The sequence below is a fragment of the Acinonyx jubatus genome, chromosome B3, assembly GCF_027475565.1.
Source record: "Acinonyx jubatus isolate Ajub_Pintada_27869175 chromosome B3, VMU_Ajub_asm_v1.0, whole genome shotgun sequence".
In the NCBI taxonomy this organism is placed as follows: Eukaryota; Metazoa; Chordata; class Mammalia; order Carnivora; family Felidae; genus Acinonyx; species Acinonyx jubatus.
In genome coordinates, this window is record NC_069386.1 from 99,618,885 (window position 1) to 99,638,932 (window position 20,048).

The following is a 20,048-nucleotide window of genomic DNA, read 5'->3' on the forward strand; positions in this document are numbered from 1 at the left end:
TGGGGTCCACACACTCACAACTCCCTCAGGTGTCCCCTTGGAAGATGGGCTCTGTCATCATTAGGATACCCGTGCTTTCTAGCTCTGAAGGCAGAGAGGAAAAAAGTGTTCCAAGTATCTGTTCCAGGGAGCTGAAATTCATTTAGAGAGGAAAAGTCCACATTTCTGGTAGAAAGGCAGTGTTCCCAAGAGGCCTCAGCTTAGGAAACATTTATTGGGAGAAACTACATTTCCTCCCCAGGACCTCCATCTGAATCGGTCTAATCCCAGGAAAAAAAGAGACCAGTGACAACTTTCACAAGAGAGCCTTGGAAAAATTGCTGCTATCTCAGGAAGGCTTCACTTGGAAATAAGCCATTGTTGCTATCTTCTTATCCAACTTGACTACCTAAATGCAGCACTACATAAACTTCCAAAGAAGCAAAAACTTACCCACACACAGTGTCTTCTAAAAATCAATTTACTGAAATCTCTTTCAAATAAATTTTTAAAGAAAAGAAAGCCATAGATGACTGAGAATGCAGAGGGTAATGGATGTCAGGAAAATGTCCTCACTACCTCTTTAAAATAACTAAATAAATCAAATTAACATGTTTCTCTAGTAATATTCTGTGAGCCTGAAATATATTTTTATATTATAAACACACCAAGCTTGAGTTCCTAATTTACATTCTGCAATTCTAGAATGTGAGTAAATATTGGTTTCTAAATTCCCTAAAAGTCTTCCTTTCAAGTTTGTTTTTTGACTCTGGGCAATAGCATATATGTAGAATTTAAACAGGTTATCAACTGATACAGCTGGAAAGAAGACTTTAAAAATCAGAGAGAATATCCCTGTAAGTCTAATCCATGCAGCTTCCCACATTGAGGAACTGATTTACAACCTTCTGAGATGCCCTGTTAACCACCCTAAGATCTGTAGAGGAGCTTCAGTTATCTCATCCCAGTTTTCTCCCTTTCATCTCTGCCTCCTAAAGCCCGGTTTCTTCACCACTGTAGTATCCACAGTGCCACCTGCTGGTTGTCACAAGTATCTCTATGGCTACCTGCTCTCCCTTCGGAGATTTGCTTAATTAAAGTCAATCAATGACTGCTAGAAAAGCCACAGGAACATACCCTTAAGAAATAATAAAACAATCTATGAGATGAGGAAGATACCAATTCACAGAAGGTTAGCATGACCCAACATGTTCTCCTGAGGCAAAGGCCTGGCTATTTTAAAGGCAACCTTTAAAAGGCTAAACCTAGAATTTGCAAATTTGCTTCATGGAGGTTGGCAATAGGACTCGGTGTGAGACTATCTTTTAGATTAGATGAAATGCCTCAAAAATTTTCAAGATTCTATACCTTCTTGCACCCACCAATCCTAGACTTCTACTTCTCCCCTTTCTTAGATAAGTATCTTCTGCTTTTAAAAGATAGGAAATTTGCCATCATAATTGGTTAGATAGGAATAAAAGCTTGGACCCAATTCCTGACTTTGATTCATAGCAGTTCTGTCTCCATCAAAAGTTACAGTGCCTGCCCTCATTCTGGAATCTGTGAGCCATCCACACAAATGACAGGGGCCAAAGTACCTGCAGGCATGTGTGAATACAAAGCCCCCCTCCCATATTCAACCTTTAGATGGTTCAACTATTTACCATGTGTCCACAATCTGCCATTTGCATCTCAGGCCTTAGCCAGGCAAAAGATAAGAGAGGATGACCTTTAGCACCCACAACTAATGAATATGAATGAGGTCATGCTTACAAGCTCAACTGGGGGGACAAAGTAACACACAGGGAAAACATTTTTTGTTTAAAGGCTCCTGACAAGCATTAGCTAGTCAAATTTCCTAATAATCCCTTAGAGTCTAGACTGGCAAAGGATCATTATTCCTCCAGCAGGTCGGCAAAAGAAGACCCAAAGGTTACCATTTCAACATCGTTCTATGTCATCAATATCCTGAAATCACGTTGGAAAAAAAGGTGCTGAAAGATGCTTCTCACTGACTGTAAATGCAAAGCGAGAAATATGCCCAAATCGGGAGGCAGCGAAACCTTGGAAGAGTCCTGAACCAGCCATTATTTGTTAATGATTTTATCAGAGCAGACAATTTAGAAATGTAGATCTCTACGTAAAGAAAAAACAGCTGCAAGATTTAGATTGCAACTGAGTAATAATTTTAAAGAAAAGAAATTTCTGTATTTATCAGTTGAGGATTTATTTGGAGAGGTGGTTGGTTTCTTTCTTTCTCCCTACTCCTTCCTAATCAAAGTCTACACATGGAGACTACAGATAGAGGATAAATATCACAAATGTGATCTTCAGCCTTGAACTCTGGCATAGTATTCCATTTGAATTTTGTTTGCATTTGCTTTGCTCTTTTTAAAAGTATAAACTGGACCCTTACATTTCCCGGTCTTCTACCAAATTCAGGAACTATCACATTTTCTTTTTTCTTTTTTTACTTTCTAAATCTATAAACTTCAAAATATTTCTATAAACTTCAAAATATTTGCCAAGTTGGCAAAGCTCCAATCAGCCCTTCACCGCTGCAATTAAAGTGATTTTCCATCTGAACATAACCCTGACAAGTGAGACATTATAAAAGCTCCCTCACTGAGCATATTTTTATGTTCATCATAGATATGTATTCATCCTCACAATATTCAGATTATTCTAGGAACTGTGAGTCAATGTAACAGCAGTGGTCACTACCTAAAAGAGAAGTTGAATTCAGGATCCCCCTTTGAAAGCAAGCAATACCTAGAAAGAAAAAGAGAGAAGCACTCTTTTATTTCTTTTAAAGTTGATATTACATAAAACAAATGAAACCCACGGTAGAGCCAGACAAAGTCAAACAGTGTATTCAACTTTGAGGAGACGGTGCAGCAGGGAATGCTGTGTTACAAAGCATTATTCTTATGTCATCACCGCTTCCAGAAAAACGCTCGAAGCTCCACCTTAATACAGGATTCACTTCTCAGCTGAGGAGGACCTTAGGAACAGTACACTTAGCACTCAGCAGTTATTTGACCTATTTTACTAATGTGTTTGGGAAGGAGGTTAATTAACAGTGGATGGCTATATCCTTAAGCTTAATTTTTCCAACAGCCCTGCTCATAAAAGGAAAAATTGAGTATGTATTGAAGGAAGCAAGCAATTAAGTTGCACAAATAGTGAGCTCATTGAACTGCAGCTGACTTCTATCATGTCAAAGAACAACTAAACACAGAAGCAATAAAAAGATTGTTGCCACGACCACCACTGAGAACCGACTGGCAATAAAGATGAATAACTTCCTACTTGAAGATTACTTGATTAAAGCTCTTTAGAAACCAAATGTTACACATAGGCATAAATGGAGCAAAATATTTTAATGCGTGTTTGGCAGGTTCAGAAACATTTTATAGTCAATTTTAAATGAAGGTTTATACAACAACAGTAAACTCCACTTAAAACAGACTTTCCAACTGCTGTTCTTGCAAGCAAGCTGCTGTGTTCCTGGGGAAATCTTGAACTGTACTGTGGGATAAAAGTCCCATACCTAACAGAGTAAGGGGAGGGCCATGGGGAGTGGAATTCCACAGGACCGGGTCCTCTGAAACTAAACCCAAGAGCAGAGTTAGAGAAGCTCATTCAGATGGCTGTGACCCTTGAAGGCAAGTAAACAGACTCCCTGGAGCAATAACCAGGAAATCTCTCTCTCCCCAGCAACACTCCGCTCCCCTGCCCACCTCCCAAAGCTCCGAAAGGTCAAGTTTTAGCCCAAGCTGCCCTTCAAAGAAGTGTACTCACATCTAGGAGTTGGATACAGGTTGGCATCAGAACTGGCTCCCAGGACTATCAGTGTCGGCGAGGTGGGACAGGCATGATTTGACAAGGAAAATGTGTCTGACAGAGGATTCAGCTCTCAACTTACAAGTGTCTATGGACATGTCTGGAGAATATCAGCCTCTTTGAGGGCTAGACCCCAGCACTTGCCTGCTGCCTTTAGGGGGAATACAATGAAGAATTATAAAAGACGAAAAGGATGAGGATTTTGCCACAACAGTTGCTTATAAGCTAAGATTTAAAAAAATAAATAAATAAGCTGCCCTTTGCATTGGTGCCCTCGAACCCACTACTGTGGAGAATCAAAGCCAGTCGGTCTATAGAAATAAGGCAGTCTGCCACCTCATCTCTATCCTTTCCCCCGCTGTTAGTCCATCTCTAGAATACTGAGGGGAGCGGACACTGTGCTTTTCTTCTGAACATTTCTCCCCGATTGGGCTTTAAGGGATCAGGGCCTTGAGATTACGATGAGCGGTTCTGCCCCTTGGCCGGCTCCAGCCCTCTCCTCCCTCACTCAGAAACTGTGCAGTGAGCCCCTCTGGAGCTCTTTTTGTTTCACACAGCACCCTTCAATATGCTGGGTAGATAGTGAGTGTTTAATACATGCTCTGGGGTTAGAATCAGCAGGAAAGGCTTATATTTTTGGAATCGAAACTAGAGAAGCAATTTTGTGCCACACCTTGAAAAAAAAAAAAGCATAACGTTCTTGATTTTCTTGGATGGAAAATGGGAGCTAAAATGGCCTGTAGAAACTAAGCACATAAAGCACATGGTACCTAACTTCACAATCCAGTTAGATATGTCCACTCTTTACACACTATTTTCTAGAGATTCGGAGCTGAATTTGTTGCCAGGGATTTTTAAATACTTGGTTTGGGGAATTCTAACTGCAAACCAAATTCATACTGCAAACTTTGGAAGAGCTTTATTGATGAAAAGTAGATATTTGTAATTTTAGTAACACTCTTCCTCACCACTTTTCAAGAGGACTGGTCACTGGATATGTGGCATGCAAAACTAACAAAGAAATAAGTTAGGAAGAAGTTTGAATATTTATATAAATTATATTTCATATGCGGGAAGAAAGCTCAGTGGTACACCCCCTTCCTTCTGTTTCAGTGTCTCCAACTTAAAGCCTTTCATGGGCTTTGTTTTGTTTGTTTAAGTTTATTGATTTATTCTGAGAGAGAGAGAGTGTGGGGGAGAGGGGCACAGAGAGAAGGAGAAACAGAATCCAAGCAGGCTCCACACTGTCCGCGCACCGCCCGATGTGGGGCTCAGACTCACAAACTGTGAGATCATGACCTGAGCCAAAGTCAAGAGGCGGATATTTAACCAACTGAGCCACTCAGGTGTCCCCTTGCATGGGCTCTGAACTCCAGGTACTCCACTAAGACATTCTAACCCTGTGCACTAAAATTCTGGAGATGGAACGATTTGTACAGCACAGAAAGGGGGGTGGAAAAAGAAAGTAACAACAGTTCAGAGATGGGAACAGTCTGCTCCCTGGACACCCCTCCAGGCTTAGGTTCACTATCCAACCTCCAAAGTCCAAGACTCTCAGTCCCCCCATGTTAAGAGAACAAGAAAAATGCCTAGGAAGGCCCACGGTTTCCTTCCACATCGAGGAGAGGAAGCAGCAGAGGTAGCAGACGCCCATGTGCAGCCATCACTTCCTCGGGGGCTGGTGTCCATTTCCACCCACTGGGATGGAGTCTGGCAGCTTCATAACCGGCAAGAGATACATAATCCAAGAAACCATTTTGGCTCCAATTCTAGCCTTATGAAGGCCAGTTCTGTCTAACTCTGACTCCTTATAAGCATTAGTAAGGATTTCAAACTGCCTCATCCTCAAGAGTATGGCCAGAGAAAGACGAGTTGAGCAAAGCTCAAGATACTCTTCAGAAATACCTTGAGATTAGAAAAATCTTGAGATTATATAAAATAAAAATACATTCAGACATGATAGAGAGAAAATATACCTTTTCTTCTCCTCCTTTGAGTAGTCAGAGTGTCAAATCAAAAAGCAAAATAGGGTGTAAATCTAATAATAGAATCTAGAGCAAATGGCTATAAGAAGCTTGTTCCTCAAGAAACAAGAGAAACCGTGTGTCTAATCAAAGTGTATTTAAAATGTCAATTTAAGCACTTATTGTTTTCCCCTCCAGCCTTCCTCTCTTAAATTTGCTTATCTCAGTTCATGGTTTCTCCATTTACTAACCACCCTAACGTAGGAATTTCAGTCATTTATGTATCATCCCACCACATTCAGTTCTAGACTCAGTATCTCTCTTGGGTTCTTTTCTTACTTCTGCTTCTACTATTACTGTCCTACATCATGTCATCTATACCTGGATTACTATAATAGCCCTCCAATGAGTCCCCCTTCACCGCTTGCTTTCTCTACTCCAAGTTATTTTTCACATCCCTGGCAGTTACCTTCCTAAGGTACTGTTATAATTGTGGTGCACTCTCTCAGTCCAAAAGCTTTTACTAGTTTTCTGGTTTTTTCTTTTTTTTTTTAGAATTAAGTCCAAATGTCCTAGCGTAGCATTCAAGGCGACTAAATAAATAGAAAGTGTTCTGTATTTCAAAACTTACCTGCCATTTCTCCTCACACACAGCCCAGAACAGATTCATCTCCTTTTCTGAATCATGTCATGGACTTCTGCACTTCTAAAACTTTGCACTTTTCCTCTAGCTTCATCTATTCAAAGCTTGCTTCTGCTCTAAAGACCAATTCAAACATTACCACCTCTAGGAAGCCCTACCCAATTCCAAGACAAAATAAATCACTCACTCCTCAGAGTACATATAACACTTTATTTAGCCCTTTATGACAATATGACTTGTATTCATTATTGTGGAATTTTCCATCTCCTCCTAAAGGACAGAGACAATAGTTAAACCCTCTAAAGATGGTCTTGGATGCCTAACATAGTACCTTAAATAAGGTAGACATTTCATGAATTGACCAGTATAAGAATCATTCATTTTCACTAAAATCTGAACCATGGATAAAAGACCAAGCCAAGAATCACAATCAAGGAAGACTTCAAGGAAGAAAGGAACCTCAGTTAAAAGCTACTCAAACTGAGGCGCATGAATAAGTCTTTCATAAAAGAATAGATATAGCCTAATCCATTGCTTCTCAACATTTTCATATTCACACATTCTTGCAAAGGGTCTGACTATGGTTGAGAACTGCCCTGACCAAATGGGGAGACTACCTCTTTTTCAGCAGTAGAGACTTAAATCTGCATTTAAAAGGGTTAAATCAAGGCTCAACAGATAAACAGCACAATAAAACATTATATATATATGTGTATATATATATATACATATATATATACACATATATACATATATATATACATATACATATATATACATGTATATATATATACATGTATATATATATACACACACAAATCATATATATATATCACATATATATATTTATATATATACTATATATATATATAAATCAAATAAATATACAACATGTAGATCTACACATCTAAGATACTGTTTCATTTAAACACCTCTACACACACAGATCTAATGATGTCTTAATAAAACAAATATTTAGTTCACATTTTTGCCATCATTCCAAAAAGGGAAAAAAGCCAAGAACTAAAACCATCTCCTTAGCCTTATTGGCATTAAGTAATCAAATTCCCTGCTACTCAGAAATCCAAGACAGGCTTATTGCAGTTCTCATTCTCGCCTGGAATGAAAAAATGAACTCAAACTTCCAAAAGAAAACCATAATTTTCCAACATCTTCTCATAGAGTCTTGCCTCTCCCCTGAAACTTTTGAGTCAACTCTTCCTGAGATGAATCACGTTAAGAAATGAATCTCTTAATTGCACTGTATAAGCTAAACAGTAAGCCATGACCTCATCACCCTGGATGTAATAAAAGGGCAGAGACACTCAGGCATTTCAACAACATCTTAATTCCTGCACTGTTCTGGTTTATTATAAAGCAGGCCTGTGTGCAGGAAGACATTTTTAAAAATGCTTTTATCTCCATTTTGCATGTTAGCAGATCTCATGGTCTCATCTCTCTGCAGACAGAGGTCTGAACTGGGCAGAAGCTAAAGCAGGCAGGCCAATGAATTCACCTGAGAAAAAAAGAAAGCCAGTCTTGGAAATGACACAAGTACTCAAGATGAACCAAGAGAAGAAGGACCTCAACCTACATCATTACTCCCCAGACTCTAGCCCAAAACACACAAACAAACAAAACCTGGAACTGAAAAAATATCTGAATGTCACAGCCAAACTAGAGAAAAAACAATAGGAGGCCAGAGAAGAAATGGGGGAGAAACATGATACTACATCCTTTGGCTGGCATATCACTTTCTGACCCTTGATTTACCATGAAGTCCTTCTTCTGATGATTATAGTATCGTTCTTTTTTTTTTTAAGTTTATTTATTTATTTTGAGAGAGAGAGAGAGAGAGAGAGAGTGCACATGTGTGCCTGATTGGGGGAAGAGCAGAGGGAGGGAGGGAGGGAGAGAGAGAGAATCCCAAGCAGGCTCCGCGCTGTCAGTGTAGAGCTCGACATGGGGCTCAAACTCATGAACTGTGAGATCATGACCTGAACAGAAACCAAGAGACTGATGCTTAACCTACTGAGCCACCCAGGTGCCTCTACAGTAGCATTCTTATTTTGCTAGAAGTAGCATTGGGAAGCTCCCATCTGTATATGCAGCCCTCTACAGAGTGCAACCCATATAAGCACAAATGTCTGCCTACTCTGGACCTGGTACCAATGAAAAATTCCTAAAATAATGGTCCAATGAGAGAAATAAATCATTTGGATAATTTTGCAAGAAAGTTCATCTTTGTGTATGGAAGAAAATGTATTTGTACCACAATCTATCAGTAACTCCAAATATAGATATTTCAACAAGAGTTAGCACTTTAGCCTGTCAAATCACACACACACACACACACACACACACACACACACACACACACACACACACAAAATGCATTTAACTTGTTTAGGAGGATAGAAATTGGCCCCAGCATACAGACGAGGTACTGAGAGGTACAGCCACCAGCAGAATTCTGAGTATCAATAATTCCATAGGCTCAACCACCACTGACCAGGAGTGAATATTCTTTCTTTGCGTCCTTTCCTAGCCATACACATCTATTGTTTCACATGTTGTTAGATGGTGCTACTGGTTGCAAACGTTTGTGGGCTTGCTGTTTAGCATTCCGCTGCTTACCGCTGTTGGAGTACTGACCAATGGGCATTCTGTTCTGAATGCCCATTTAAAACTGAGCCTTCACCTTTAGACTGGGTGCCTGGGAGAAAGCAGCAAAGTTAAAAAGAAACTTACCTGGAGGCACCCAGCCCTGAGTTCATGGCGCCACTCATACCGTATCCCACAGAGCAGAACTTCAGTTTCACCATCTGTAAAAAGGGAATAGTCACTTTACTTGAATTCTGAGACTTGGTAGCTTATGAAGCAGTGACTTACCAAAAGTGCAGCCAATCCTACAGACAGATACTTTGGTAAAAATTAGGCATCTATGTTGTGAAAACTGTCCAGAAAGAGTTGAGATTGTTGGCAGAGACCAAGAAGATTTTGCCTCATAATCAAGATTAAATCTCTTTCTATGACTGTCAACATTAAGTTGACAAAACTGCAGTGTTTATGATTGAGATGACCTTGACATTACTAAAATTAAGACGGTGCTTTGCTCTAATCAACTGTGACATACACTATTTTCAACAATGGCCTTTCTGCAAAAAGGAGAGATGGGAAATAAAGCCTATTGTAAAACTCTTTTCTCCAAGTACCTTGAAACAGCTCTTTCTAGGAACAGTCTGGCATCTTCACAAGATAATAGCATTGTCTCAATTCGAAAGTTAAGGAAGACAATACCCCAAGCTCCACGAAGTTGGTAAAGTTATGATATATGTCATTTGACAAAAGCATTGACCCTGGGGCAACATAAATACATGAAGCTTTCCTTTCTTCCTCTCTTTGCTCAAAGACAGCACAAGGAAAGGAGGAAAGGAAGAAAGGAGGAAAGGTTCCCTTCCTGATATAGAAGTTCCTCTTTACAAAGTAGGAATGAGGAAAAGCACGCGCACCGGTACAATTTCCAAGACATTTCATGATTCCTTAAATAGAAAAGAGTGTGTTCAGAATATTTCAAAACAAAACAGAACAATAACAAAAAAAAAAAAAAGTTGAACTTGATTTATGTATAACATTGGCTGGTGCTTCTAGAGGTATGGAGGAATGCAGAAGTGAGAAAAAGAGTCTAAATACTCAAGACCATGATAATTGTCCGTGAACTTACTAGTCCAGGATGTTTTCTCATCAAACTTTAAGTACAGAAGAAAACTATATGCATATAAGGCATCTCAGACTGAGATACTCTTGTTTCTCTTTCGTTTTCACTGTTTACAAAGTGACCTTGAGCAGCCCTCGTTTATCTTTACTGCTGTTTGCTGACTTGTGGTGTTTAGATCAAGTTTTGATACTTGTGTCTTTAGATGGCCACGAAAATGCAGCTGGTCCAGAGGCCAGCTGGAGGGAGAAATTGCAGGGCTTATCAAGTCATCCGAGGGGCCTTGTTGTGCTCATCCTTTGTAAACAATAAGACATGTCAGCATCCCTGGTTGCTGTCATTGCTGACAGTTCTCTAAAGACCAGCAAGTGTTGAATTCTTTAAAGTCGGATTGTGCCCAGTGAGAGAAACGATAGCGTGAGATGAGGGGGACTTCATGGATATCTGAGTACCTTGGGAAAAGAGAGGAGTTGAGGCTCTTCACTCAGCAACCTAATGAAAACTAGACAAATAGTCTTGCATTTAATATATAGTTTCCACCAATTCATGCTTCTTTTGTTAGGAACAATTCCACCCTCTATATGGAAAAGAGACAGTTAGAAATAAAGAAATAATTTCTCATTGACAAGGGAGCTTCAGGTAAAGTAATGCTTATGAAAGGCAAAGAAAGGATAAGAAATTGAGTTTTTATTGGTAAATTTCCATTGCACAACCATTTTATTGCTTGAACTTCATAGACCCCAAAACTTTATGTCCTTGAACAAGTAATCAAATGCAAAAGGACAGAACTAAATAATCCATCTGGGATAGCCAGGGCTGTATGCAAAACACAAGGAATAAAATACAAGTCTTGAAGGAATATAAATGAGAAATTGTGTCAAAGAAGGGAAGGACCTGAAAATAAGTTATTAAAGCAGTATCTAGTGCTTAAAGAATAATGAACTTTACATGCTTCCCTGTAAAATCCTTAAAGGTATCTTTTGAACAAAGATCTATGTGCATAAGTTAATTATATCACACACAAAAAAGCCCGACTCATAACATTACTCAACCTTTCTAACATCAGATTTTTAAAATGTATAAAATGAAGATTAAATTCTTTTCATGGAAATGGGTAACATTTGTTGAAGTAGAACAAAACCTACATGAAGTGTCAAAATTCCATTATTACAGCAACTGGTAATGTGTTATATTCAAGACTAATTTTGCCATGAAATTTAAGTTACAGATTTTGAGGTTAATAATGTTTCAGAGAAAAGAAAATTTCCAGTGTTTCTATTTTATTTTTTCTAGGAAGACTTCCCAAAAGCATTTGCGCCGTTAAATGGTCTAAAAAGTCTGCAACAACAAAATGTCTCAAAGCCACCTGTATATTAGGATCCAAAGCTTTGAGAAGAATCATCCTTTCAATATCAAGTTCATCCCTGAAATAAGGATCATCTCCATAAACAAGGCCAGAACCTAAGATTCCACTAACGTAACAGTATAGTTTTTAACTTGGACTATCACTTGTTGCCTATATTATAAACATCTATTTGATGGCACAGAGTCATGGATTATTCTTTCCAAGTTTGTTCTTTTATCTTCTTGCTGGAGACAGCCAGGCCACAGCTTATATAGCTACAGGTTAAGCATTGAGCCTGAGAATCCATCTGAATCATAAAATGCAGACAGCAATTTAAGAAAAAAATTTTGCAAATTTCTATTAACTAAGTAAAATCACCCCTGTTTACCTAATTTTCTTACAAGCAGAAAACCAAAGGCCTATTGGCATGGCCTAGACAGACACTGCTAAGCAGCTTTCCAAAGAGCAAATGGTCAAAATAAAATAAAATGAAAAAGATTTGCCTGTCATGGGAGTTGGTCAATAAAATGCAACAGTGTTTATTACAACATTTAAAGTCTGTGATTAAGAACACCAAAAGGCCTAAACTAGAAAGGTTTTCAGCCTGTAATTTCCCTGCAGTCCTGGCCTGTACTTCCTTATGAGTTAGCTCAGCAGGGCTTTTTTTCCATGTCCATCATCAGCTTGTAATTATTGCCATTCTCAAAGCTATGCCAGATGGGTCTTTAGAAGCAGGCATGCAGCTTGTTTATGAGAGAAAGAGCTGTAATATTACTCTACACAGAGACCTATCTGGTCCTACTCAAAGAGCCCTGCTCCTCCCTCCCCGCCCCCCAAACCCACCCCCACTACTATTCTGTCTTCCTCCCCTAGACAGCCCTCTCTGTTTCAGCTCCCTGTCCCAGCTGAATGGCCTGGTGAAGGGCTGGGACCATGGGAGCCAAGAGATATCTGTATCTTAAAGCATTTGGCCTAATCGGCACCTTTCACCATTCCCATATGGAAATGAGGCCAACACCCAAGGGAAAAACGAACTGCGGACTCTTTCCCCTACATACCCTTGTGCAGAGGCTTTATTCGAAACACCAGAGCTGTGCAGCTACTTTTCAGAACACAGATCTCCCTAGATACCACAACAGTGCCTTCCATTTCTCTTTTCTGGGAATTCCTCACTGGGGAGAAGAGAAATTCCCGGCAAGATTCTCAAGGACAAACCTTGACTCATTTTGTTGTAAGAAGGTTGAGGTCAAGGAGCTGGGCAAAGCAACACAGGCAAAGGCAAAAAGCACCTAACCGGGGGTTCATCGGGTGATAGGCCTGGGGTGTTAGGTATCCCAGAGGGCCAAGCAGAGCTTCAATCAGCAGTTAATGAGGCAAGACCTGCAACAGATAGCCACTTTTAACTTACAAAAGCTTTTAGATGTCTCTGTTTACTTTGATCCATTTCAGTTCATTTGAGCCTGGTTAGGGTGCATTTTACTTTTTTTTTTTTCTCTCGTTAGATAAACCCTCTGCTCCCACCCCATTCCTACCCCACCTCCCAAACAATAGTATCATTTACCAACTTAATACTTCAGTTTTGAGATCTTCTGTCAAGGTCGGCAACAATTATATAAAAAACAAGGAGAGAACCACCGGTCTGCCTGTGGAATGGTCATTTCAGAATCCCATCAGTGAAAGATAAGTGGAAAGGAGGACGGGACAGGAACGGCTGCATTTTCAGGCAGATTTAGTTATTTGTTTCTGATTAGGTGAAGTACACGTTCTTTTATCTCCTGTTATTTTACCCATGTGATGACCAGAGAGCTTTCTTTGTTAAAATGTTTCAGAGCGGATAAAACTAATTTACTGCAGTGTGAAACAATCCTGAAAGAAACTGTACCTGATGGTCACGGACGGGAAAGTCACTTTAACTGGCCGAAGTTCCCAGGCCCTGGGGCTGGGGCTGGGGCTGGGGCTGGAATTCCCAAATCTGAGGCAGAAAGCGCTCCTGTACCGATGGATTTGCACGTGGGTCCCAACGTGCAACGTTGGGTCTCAACGGGAATACTCTGGTGTAATGAGCTTTTAATTAGGTCGGCTTGGTGCTTGACCCTCAACTGTACCGCGGGCCCACGTCTAAATGACACCTCTCCACCGACAGGAGCCGCTGAAGGCCCTGGAATCCTTCCCAGCATGCCTTGGGCGACCTCTATCCCGACAGGCCCCTGACCACCCATCTTCCCAGCATGCCCTGGGGCCCCTGCTGCGACCTTGCCCTTTTCTCTCTTGTTTATAGCCCTTGGTGTACGCTATTTCCTTTCTCTCTCTCTCACTCCTGTGCCACTTCCCAATACACCTTTTCTTGTTCAGAATATTACATTTGAAGCAGGTGTATATTTAAAAATAAATAAATAAACCTCTGGTCAGCTAGCCAGCAAAATTAACAAATATACGTGGGCAAGTCTGGTTGGGCATATGTATTGCTCAAAAATACACTTTTCTCAAGTGAACCATATTCCTATTCTCCACTCCCCACCCTAGTCCTGACTTACACATTTCCAGGAAGTATTATGAAGATATAAAAGCTAGTGGAAGGAACAGGATAAAATCTTTCTGCACTGCTACCCTCAAATAAATTGCAACTACTTTGAAATGTTCTTGAAATCCTGTCCAGTAAAGACCCCAAGGAACCATCAGGGAAGTAGAAGCGAGAAAACCCAATTTCTATTTTGAGTCCTTCTTGTTGGAAAAGGAAGGACTAAGTATCCAACATTAAGCTAATTTTACCTCCCAGGAAGGGTCTTAGGCACTGAAGGTGACTTATCTGTAGATCTCACATTGGGACCTCAAGCCTAATGATTTACATTTATTTTGCTCTTTATCAAGTCTTTAAAATGAAATTTAGGTTAGTTTATCACTGAAAAATATTGAACTGTTTGGTTAAGAGGCATTAAGTTCAGAGAAAACAAGTGCAGACATCTTAAACTGTATTCATGAAAACAACAATAATAGTAACAGCTAATATTTATTCAATGCTTGTTAAGGGACAGCTGCTTTAAATGCTTTAAGATTCTGCATAATTCATAAAATGTTTAACGTGCAAGCTTACCTAATTCTTGCAGTTAATGACGGTGGCAGTTGCTAAGCTGTAGGCCAAGTTATTCCTTTCATTCATGGTCTAGAGAGAGATGACACGGGCATGTTGAGTCACTCAAAACAGGCTCAAACCACCCCAAGGAGTTTGCCTGATGAAAGGTTTTCTTTTCCTTCAAAGCCACTTCCTGTGTCACATGACCTGTATCACTCCAAAGATAATAACACTGCATGCTTCCAGAACACTTTTATCCAAAGATCTCAAAGCATTTTCAAATGTTAATTAAGCCTCCACCATCCTGGAAGATAGCAATGCCAGTCTTGCTGTTTAAATACTGTATTCCAGAACACAGGTTGTTCTAATCACTAAGAGGGGAAAATGGAGGCCTCTCTGAGCAAATTCAGTGCATAAGCCACTACCCAAACACTTATGACACCCAAAATTCTCCTACCTCTCCTGGGAAACCACAGCAGCATCTCTGTTCTAAATTGTTCCCTACTCCCACTGATTGTTTCCACTGGAAGAACCACATCCAAGAAAAAAAGTTAGAAGAGGAAGGGGAGAAAAAAAGGCCTTCTAATAGTTCTACTTGGATAGGGGTAGAAATGTAGGTAGAAATATAAGCAATGTATATCTGCAAATATATAATCATTCCCAATAAACAGCAAGGTTCCTTTGTTACACGCTTTTTCGATTATCATGATGCCCAGAAGGTAGAAAATAAACAACTTTTCCCAAGGCTTAAAAATGTTCACAACACAGTTAATCTGCCCTCCTATTTCACAGGCATCGTGGACTGTTCTGATAATCCCAGAGAGCAGTCAGATTTCAGGTAGTTTATGTATCTTTTAGTCTGTATAAAAGAAGACCATGTAACAATGAAACGTCCCTCAAGATCTGCCTTGCCTCCTTTCCAGTTTCATCTCCCTCCACTCTGCCACACTGGCTTTCTCTCCATCCTTCCAAAGGGCCAAAATTTTTTTCTACCCTGGGGTCTTTGAACAGGATTTTCCTGCTGCATAGAATGCTTTATCTCCTATTCTCAAAAAAAATCCCACTCTTAGTTCCCAGATTAAAGGTCACTTCTTCAGAGAAGACTTACCTTTCTATTATTAAATTAGCTTCTAGAATGCCTGGGTGGCTCATTGGGTTGAGTGTCCAACTCTTGATTTCAACTCAGGTCATGCTCCCAGGGTTGTGGGATCGAGTCCCATGTAGGGCTCCCCACTGAGCATGGAGCTTGCTTGAGATTCTCTCTCTCTCTCTCTCTCTCTCTCTCTCCCTTTGGAATTCTCCCCAGCTAGCTCTCTCTCTCTCTCTTTCTCAAAAATAAAAATAAAATAAAAAAATAAATTAGTTTCTATTATTCTCTTTAATGACAGATTGTTTTGATTATAATATAATGAGATTTTCTTTGTTTAGTGTCTCCCTTCTAGATTATAAACTCCATGAAAATAGGGACTGTGCCTGTTCTGTTCACCACTGCCTAAAACTCATGCTTGGCACTTTGGATGCCCTCATAAAATATCTGCTGAGTAAACTGAATGAATGAATCTTTTAACCCGGTTTATAAATCATATTTTTCTCTTGCAGTGATATTTATAGGATCCAGAGGACAACAGAGAAATAGATATAAGAAGTTTGGCTGTCATTTTTTAAGGTCTTATTTTCTATTAATACCGAGAATAGCAAACAATCTTGGAAGTACAAGTAAATATGATTTACAGTAAATGTTAAGCATCTAAAGTAGGTGTTTTACCTACATTATCTTATTTACTGCTCACAACAACCTCGAGGGATGGACACTACTATTGTTCTCATTTTGCAGTCACAAAGACCAAGTAATTTCCCCTTGTCTCCACTTATTCATTTATTGAGCATTCACTGTTTGCCAGGCACTGCAGTGGTGGATCAATGAACAAGACAGCCATGGCCTCCTGATTGGGGCCTTTGTCCTTGGTCCTCCACACCAATAATAGCACAGTGCATTCTGGCATGTAGTTGGTGTTCAACTGTAAACAGTGAGAATCGGGTTTAAAAAAAAAAAAAAGATTCAAGAACTATGATTGAATCCCTTCAGAGTTTGAAACGTCCCACAATACTGCTTTACTACCAGTGCTCCTTACTGACTTTCCTGGGGGGGCATATGATTTGCCATTCATTCTGTAAAGACTCAGAGTGCAGAAGGAGGTCGCAAATCACTCTGATATTCTAATAAAAAATACAGTGATCGATGATGAGAGTTTTAATTGACGGTGCCACATTGCAGCCAAAATGATCTTTCTAAAACACAAATTTGAAAATCAGATCATGTCTCTTTTGTGATTTACTAGCTTGTAGGGCTTCCCAATGGCCTTGGGACAGAGTCCAATCTCCCCATCTCCTTGATGTGGCTGCAAGAGCTTGGCTGCCTCCTTGGAATCGTGTCTTTTCACTGACTTCACTTGCTTGTCTGCAGTCTTTGTAAAAAAAACATTTAACTCCTCCAACACCTCTAGGCCTTAAACATGCTGTACCATCTTTAGCAACACCTTCCCTGCATTCCACACCATCACTACCACTCTTTACCTGTGTCAAGTGGAGGGTTTATTTGTGTGGAGGGTTTTTACTGGGAAATGCTCTTAGGAACAATACCTGTGAAGAGGGAGGGATGCAGGATTGAGCAGAAGGAAAAACTGAACTGCAATACAGGTTCATCTGAGGCCTCCACTGATCCTAAGAGGAGCTCTGGAACTGAGATGGACCTTCAGAGATGTCTGCATTAGGCAAGAAGCTTGACCTTTGAGGGCCTGGGTGGCTCAGTCAGTTAAGTGTCCGACTGTTGACTTCAGCTCAGATCATGATCTCACGGTTTGTGGGTTCAAGCCCCATGTTGGGCTCTGTGCTGACAGTGCAGAGCCTGTTTGGGATTATCTCTCCCTCTCTCTGCTCCTGTGCCACTCATGCCCCCTCTTTCTTTCTCCCAAAATAAATAAATACAAACTTTAAAATAAAAATAACACTATATTATTAAAAAAAGAGAAAGAAGTTTAACCTTTTATCCCAGTTGCCCCTGGAGATGGAGATAACCTTGAGCAAGGAGGCTTCCTTCAGCAAAGGGCAATTTTTAGGGGAAGAACTAAGGTAAGAACCATCAAAAAACAACCTTATTGCCAGCAGGGGAATAAGTGTCCCATCCCAGGGAGGTACCTAGATGGTGTACCACAACATCCACTGCAGTCTGGCTAACTCTGGTCATCTTTCCAGTCTCGACTTAAATATCCCTTCCTAACTTTAAGGCTATCTCTAAAATAGTCTCTCCTGACTCCCTGGCCCTGGGACAGATGCTCCTACAGAGCACCTGTTCCTCTGCCATTATGGCGTGCTTCACATTATATTATAATCATTTATTTATTTGTCTGTCTTCCCCCAGCAAAGTGTAACCACAGAAAAAGAAGGCACAGTGTTTATCTTATTAGTATTCTATCTACCAACATATAAATAATCATGAAAAAATTACAGAATGAATGGCAAAATAAAGATCCTGTTTTGGTTTTTTAAAAAATGTTACACAAGGGGCACCTGGGTGGCTCAGTCGGTTGAGCATCTGGCTTTGGCTCGGGTCATGATCTCACGGTTTGTGGGTTCGAGCCCTGAGTTGGGCTCTGTGCTGACAGCTCAGAGCCTGGAGCCTGCTTCAGATTCTGTCTTCTTCAATCTCTCTGCCCCTCCCCCACTCATGCTCTGTCTCTGTCTCTGTCTCTCTCTTTCTCAAAAATAAATAAACATTTAAAAAAAAATGTTACACAAATGCCAAAAAAAGTCTGAAAAACCAGTCACCAAAATACTGTCCACTGTGGCAGGATGGTGTGGGATTTTTATTTCCTTCATTATGCTTCCATTTAATTTTTATAAACACATTTGAGTTTTTCTGTTTTTAAAAAAGTTATCACTTTGAAGAAAAAAAAAACATGGCTCTTACTATAATAATAACTGGTATCAGGGCGCCTGGGTGGCTCAGTTGGTTGAGTGTCCGACTTCGGCTCAGGTCATGATCTCTTGGTCTGTGGGTTCGAGGCCCGCGTCGGGCTCTGTGCTGACAGCTCAGAGCCTGGAGCCTGCTTCAGATTCTGTGTCTCCCCCTCTCTCTCTGCCCCTCCCCTGCTCAGGCTCTGTCTCTCTCTCTGTCAAAAATGAATAAACATAAAAAAATTTAATAAAAATAATAACTGGTATCAATAGACCCATCCCACATCATGACTTTATACTATAATTTATAGTGCATAAAGCAATTTTACATAAATGATTTTGCTTAATCTTGACCAAAAGTCAACAAAAGAAAAAAGGTAAGTATGAAATTCTGATTCCTACTGGATTGCAAAATAAAGCCAACCCTCTCAATGAAGAATGAGAGAATGTGCCCTCACAGCCTGGGAACCCAGTTGTCTAACATTTCTTCTTCTCTAACATGTTCATTTTTGATGAGGTTTTGCCGGCTGTGGGGAAAACAGTGATATGGGGCAACCATATATAAGCTACCCCTCCCTATATTCCCTGAGTCTCACTGGCTACTTTCTCTGGCCTCACTTTTCTCTCCCTCCCTAGCCCTATTCATAAAAGAGAATATAATGCCTCTCCCGTGGCCTTATTTTCATCATTTGTTTGCACAAGCCTAATCTACAAGGCCAGCTAGAGTTAAAAGCCCTGTTTTCCCCTCACATCTCATGTTCCCCTTCTCTCCTATAATGATAACACTTCACATATGTATAGCACTTTCCAGAGGGCTTCCGCATACATCACCTCGCTGGATCCTCCCAACAAACCTTTGAGGTCTGCACATCAGATACTATTACCCCCATTTTAGAGATAAGGAAACCAAAACACAGAGAGGTTACGTGACTTGCCAAAAATCACAGTTAGTTACTGATAAAGACAGGACTAGAATCTGGGTCCTTACAAAAAAGCCCAGAACCTTCTGCATTTTTGCTTTGATCTTGCAGTTGAGTGTATGACCCACTGATAGAGGCCCGCAGAATCTACAGCTGGTTACAAACTAAACTGATGAGAGCAAGATTATGGGTCCAATTTCTGAGCAGGCCAGTTGTGATCCTTGCGTTGAAGTGGGCTGATGTGTGCAGCACATCAGCAAATCAAAGACCTAAGTTACAAAACGGACTAGTTAGTTGAGAGTGTGTAGATAATTCAGCTCAATTCCATCATCATGGTGAGTTAAACACCTTAATTACCTATTCTTTTAAGCCCACATACACATATAAAACAACCATGTCTGTAAATAGACTATACAAATCACTTTCTGTCATCACAGAATTCTTGGGATGGTCCCAATTTATACCTATTGCTATGGTACAATTAATGGCTCTCCCTTTCTCTTTAAAAAAAAATGTCCCAGTGTGGAGGATAATTTATATGGTCATCCCATATACATTTTACAGAGAACAAATGTGCAACTTCAGTAGACACTGAACAGTATTGATTTTCAA

General features: G+C 40.2%; 1 long non-coding RNA gene across 1 annotated transcript in view; it reads right to left on the bottom strand.

Moving 5' to 3' along the window:
- The window catches only part of LOC128316036 (uncharacterized), a 122,173-nt gene extending 108,668 nt beyond the window's left edge, over positions 1 to 13,505 (bottom strand). Inside the window, exons 1-2 of the long non-coding RNA XR_008299410.1 lie at positions 13,375 to 13,505; positions 9,184 to 9,257 (exon numbers count right to left, since the gene is read on the bottom strand). This is a non-coding gene — a long non-coding RNA (uncharacterized LOC128316036). The remainder of the gene's footprint in view (positions 1 to 9,183; positions 9,258 to 13,374) is intronic.
- Between the last annotated feature and the right edge of the window lie 6,543 nt (positions 13,506 to 20,048).